A 5035-nucleotide genomic window follows, 5' to 3' on the forward strand; every position below is an offset into this window, starting at 1 on the left:
TTTTCTTTCCCTTTCCTTTTCCCCACCTCCCTCCCTCAAAGCAGTGCCATTTGTGATAAACTCTAAAAACATCCATCTCTCTCATTTCCTTTTAATTTACATTTCTTTTTTTCATTACGGAAAAGCAACATTTTCTACCATAGAATGCATTTCAAATACGGCTGAGCCTGTCAAAAATGACCTGTTGGAAATAAAAGTAACTCATGATTCTACAAGGTCTGTCAAGACCTTGTCTTGAAAAGCACTAAAGAGGGTTTAAGTGGCTAAAGACAGTTTTAAAAAGATTATGATCTGCCTTATTTTAGAGTCCGAGACTAATGGTGACTTAAATGCATGAATGTCTTTTTTTACCTCATTTATTTTTATTTTTTTTTAATCTATTGCTCAACTTCAGGAAATATTTTGGTAGTGTCAGACATATTTTGCACACTGTATTTTTTTATTTATTCCAAAAGAAAGATTTAAGAATTTAATTTACTTGGACATGGAGTATGATTCATTTTGCTGTCATCCAATTTCAGATGTGGTGCTGTACAGTATGTTTTTAAATCTCTTGCAAACATTTTATCAACAGTATGTATTTCTACCATTGTAACCACCATTGTGCAATTGTATCTCTTCACTTATGTGAAAGTAAACTAAGTACTATTTTTTATAAAATATATTGAAGCTCAGTTGCAGTTCTGGCTATGGGTCAATTGAAAGCGGTAAAAATCTGAGAAAAGATTGTTATTTCTGACAAAGACTAATAGTTTCTCAGTTGCATGATCCCTGTTCTCAGCTTTCCTTGGTAGACTTCTTACTCACCATTGGTGCTTACTGGGAAATTTGCAACTTTGAAGCCTCATACCAGTCTCAGTTTTACAATTGTTTGCCCTGTCCAATTTTTATCTCCTGCTGCTGGCTTCTCTCTCTTTTTTCTCTGACTCTCTTTCCTTCCACCATTTTATTTCCCTTGTTTACGCTCACTCCCTGATCTGGGCTTTACAAGAGAGAAATCTGAAAGCAGGCTGCTGCCAGTGCCTCCAGCCTGAGTGTGTGAGTGCATCCCGTATTTGTGCTGTTCTGGGACAGTGAGGAGCAATGTTAGAAGTCAGGTTGCTTTCCTTAATCTGCCTGTCTTCTTACTCATAATAGAAGAACATTTATCTGTTGACAAAGCTCTTCTCTGGGATGACAGTAATCAGGGAGAAAATACAAAGGAAGAGGTTCAAAGCCTAAACGACCTGATAGCCACTATATTGCTTTTCCTTGCTAGAAAACAGCCACAACACTGAGGCCAACCTCTTGCAAAGAGGTTTGGGGTTTGCTAGCAGTAGTACTGTTACTTATGGTCAAAACTGATGCCTTTTAAGAAACAAATATTTCTGAAAGATTGCTACACTATCTCATTAGAAATTGAGGGGGGGGGCATATTTTATTGAGAAAATGGAATGAGGTGCTATTTATCTATTTCAGCATAAATGGAAAGAGACTAACATGAAGAACTAGTGTAAGACTTTTTATTAAGCTGGGCTATCACGTAATGCAAAAAGACAGGTATCTGAGAAATTGTGTGAAAGCTGCATTCCTCACAAAATCTGAGATTTCCCTCTTTAGATCCTTTGAAATTGGGCTCATAGAAAAACAAGAACATTTATGAAAATGTTCCTATGTAAAAACAAAAAAAAAATTAAATGCACTCACATTTGCCAAATCTATTTTGAAAACATTTGATTTGCTGATTCTTGCAACATACCAGCTGAGACCATCTTAAGTCTCAAATATTTTCATTATTATAAATATATATGTCTGTATACATTTACAAGTCTGCTTTACAATATAAACCCATGTGAAGCTGAACAACAAATTCCCTTATTTTACTTACTGGTTGCAAACCACAAAACTACTAATTAGGTTTCAAGAACTGATAAAGGGGGGAAAAACCCAACAAATTACATTACAACATGACCAGAGAAACGTTACTCTCCTGCCTTCATTTCCCTCCTCCTGCCTAGCTGAAATGATAGCTGTTATCCCTTACAATCAGTTACACACAGTTTGGAGACACTGAGTTCAGCTAAATGGAGACATTAAACCACTTCACTCCTGTACCCAGCTTTCCTGTATTACAAATGAAACCCCATCAGTGACACGTGAAGGTGTATACAACTACTGATAAAAAAGGTATTTTCTGTCATATAGAAATGTTTTATGAAAATGAAGTATGTTCACATTTTTACCAAAAAGCCCTAAAACAAACCCCATCCTTTCCCCCACAGAGTAACTTCAGCAAAATAGAACTTTTTCACAAATACAGCATTCTTAAAAACATTAGTCATTAGATTGAGAAATTAAACTTTTCTAGTGTATCATCATTAACTAGACTAATAGCCATGACACAAGTATCACTTCATCTGAAAAAAAATAGTTACTACCATGTTTCTTGATAAGAATTTCATACTGTGTAATTAGCGTGCATACTTCAGTACAAGTTGATAACTAATGGTTATCAATTAAGTAAGTAAGATTAATCTCACCTGATTTCAATGCCATTTAGTTAGCCATTTAAAGGTAACGAAATCCTATTAGTCCAAGGAAAGAAAGAGACACACACTACTACAGGGTGCTAGAGATGGGTAGATAACTGCAGTAGGAAAGGCACCTTTGAAGGGTAATTTGTCTTATTGATGAAGCTACTGTGCTAACGCATAGAGGTCATACCTAGATAAATCCTGCCCTTATAAATTAGTAACAATGGATTGGATTCCAATACCTTTAAACCTGAAATAACAGCTTACACGCCATCAATACAACAAAACCTGGTAAGATATTATCAAGTAGCACTGCTTCCTGCTAAGGAGCGTTCGTTCATTTTTCTGTGAATCAGTATTATCACCTGTCTTTTCCAAATTGGGAATTCCAAAGTCATATTCCCAAAAGGCTGAAAACACCACATCTCAATATAAGGAAAATTGCGTCACAAGCTTTGCCTTCATAATTGAGCAGCGCAAGCAGAAAATCTTCATGACATAGTAGCAACCTACATATCGGCAAGTAAAGTTTTATTCTTGTAATTGAAGCATAGGCTGTTTGTTACGAGGAGATACTGATACTACAGGGGAAAACAACATCTCCTCTTAAACATGAGAAAATTGTAGAGCCTATTTTAATTTTTAATATCTTAGTGACCTCCTGCTTCAAGGGATATCCATGTAAAAGGACCATGTCATTCCTGCACCCAAACCAGAATTCTTCAGTCTCTCAGAGCTGGGCTGCTGGCAGAGAGGGACACACACAACCACAAATCTAGCACAGGAACACCAGTCTGCAATCCACCAGGCACACCTCTCCCGAGGAAGCTGAAGGAGCGTGAACAACGCACACCACAAAGCCCACAGCTTTCCCCCTGGAACAGGCTAACTGTTCCCCACAACAGAACAGGTAGAACAAACCTCCCCAGAGAAGGCTTCCTGAACAGTAATAATCTTTTATATTCCCTTCTAGCATTTTTTTCCAGTGAGTAACTCCCGAATCAGTTGTTATGCACAAAGGCTGCTCAGCCTGCCCTGTCTGTCACAGGGCACTAACACCGGCAGGGTGACTGCGGATCCTACTCGGCACTGTAGTCACTGCTAGCAAGAGACAGTACTCAATTTGAAATTAAAAGAGAATAGTTGGAGACAGAGTGATACAATGTTTTATTCACAGATTGCTTAGATCTAAGAACATTCATTGCCAGAAAAGCTCAGGGGCACTAGCTGTCACTCAGCTCAGCAGGCTGGATCCACAGAAAAGAAAAACAGGATCTTTGTTTCAAACCACACTCTGAATAAATCTGTTACCTGGTAATTTGTCATAATAAACAATTGCTTAGAAAATACTAGAGTAGAGATGAACAAACTATTCACACCAAATTATTCATCCCATAAATTTTATCCTTTTTCAGTTCAAGAATTGCCAGAGAACAGTCTTGAGTCGTACTGATTTTTATGCTAGTTAAAATGTTTTTGGATATCATTTAGACAGGCATGTATCTTCCTGTAAATAATCTAAGCATTCCCTGCTGCAAATCTTACTCTACATCCCTGGCATTCCAGAAGCAATGCCAAGTATTTGGGCATCTTTTCCACAAGAGGCCGATGAGGGCTGCAGCTGCAGAGCTTTGGGACACAGCTGTGTCTCAGCCCGTTGTGCTGACAAGCTCCACACCGCACTAATTTTGAGGAGACCAACTCCTGCTCCACAACATCCTGTAACAACTGCATCCTACCAGGAGCTCACGCTCAAAAGGACTCAAGCATGCAAAGACTAACTTTCGTAGACCATAGAGCCGAGTCCTGAAACTCACTTCCCCACCAAGAATAGAGACCATCTTATTGCAAAAACAAAAAGCAAAGCCCATTTTCTGAGCTAAGCTTTCCTCAGTAATTCTCCCACACATGACCATATAAATGCACAACAATGTGCAAGCAAATAAACTAATATTAACTAATTCTAGAATCATAAGGTTATTTCTCCTACAGAAAACAGCTCATTTAGGTTATACCAAGATCATTATTACCAAGGTGTCTACATTTGGTTACTGGGAAACTGAGGAGACACAGAGTTATCCAGCACCAAGATGTGGAGACTATACAAAAAAAGAATGTTTTGTGCAGTGTGGCTTTGCTGGGCTCTAGAAAACAGACGTACTACATTGACGCGACAGCTATGACCACAGATTCACAAAACTGAGATGTGCAGAGGTTTTCTCCAAACTGCAAACAGATCATCCATCTGAGTAGTCTAGTATTAAGATTAATTACCACTCTTCTAATCTGTGAACTCCTGTAGATTTTCAGTTGCTGTCAGTCTGTATTTAGTAAGCATTTCAGGATAACATCTAGCCTTCCAGATCTCTCTCTCTGTCCTCAGAGGCCTCTCACATATCTAGCACGCACTGTGTCAGACAAACTGCAAGGGACACATCCTTTCTGCAGCTCTCATTCAAGTCAGCAGAGATTATTCATAAACGTAGAGATTGGCCCCAGATATCAAAACTCTTTATTTCCTC

The sequence above is a fragment of the Tauraco erythrolophus genome, chromosome 10 (assembly GCF_009769465.1).
Source record: "Tauraco erythrolophus isolate bTauEry1 chromosome 10, bTauEry1.pri, whole genome shotgun sequence".
Lineage (NCBI taxonomy): Eukaryota > Metazoa > Chordata > Aves > Musophagiformes > Musophagidae > Tauraco > Tauraco erythrolophus.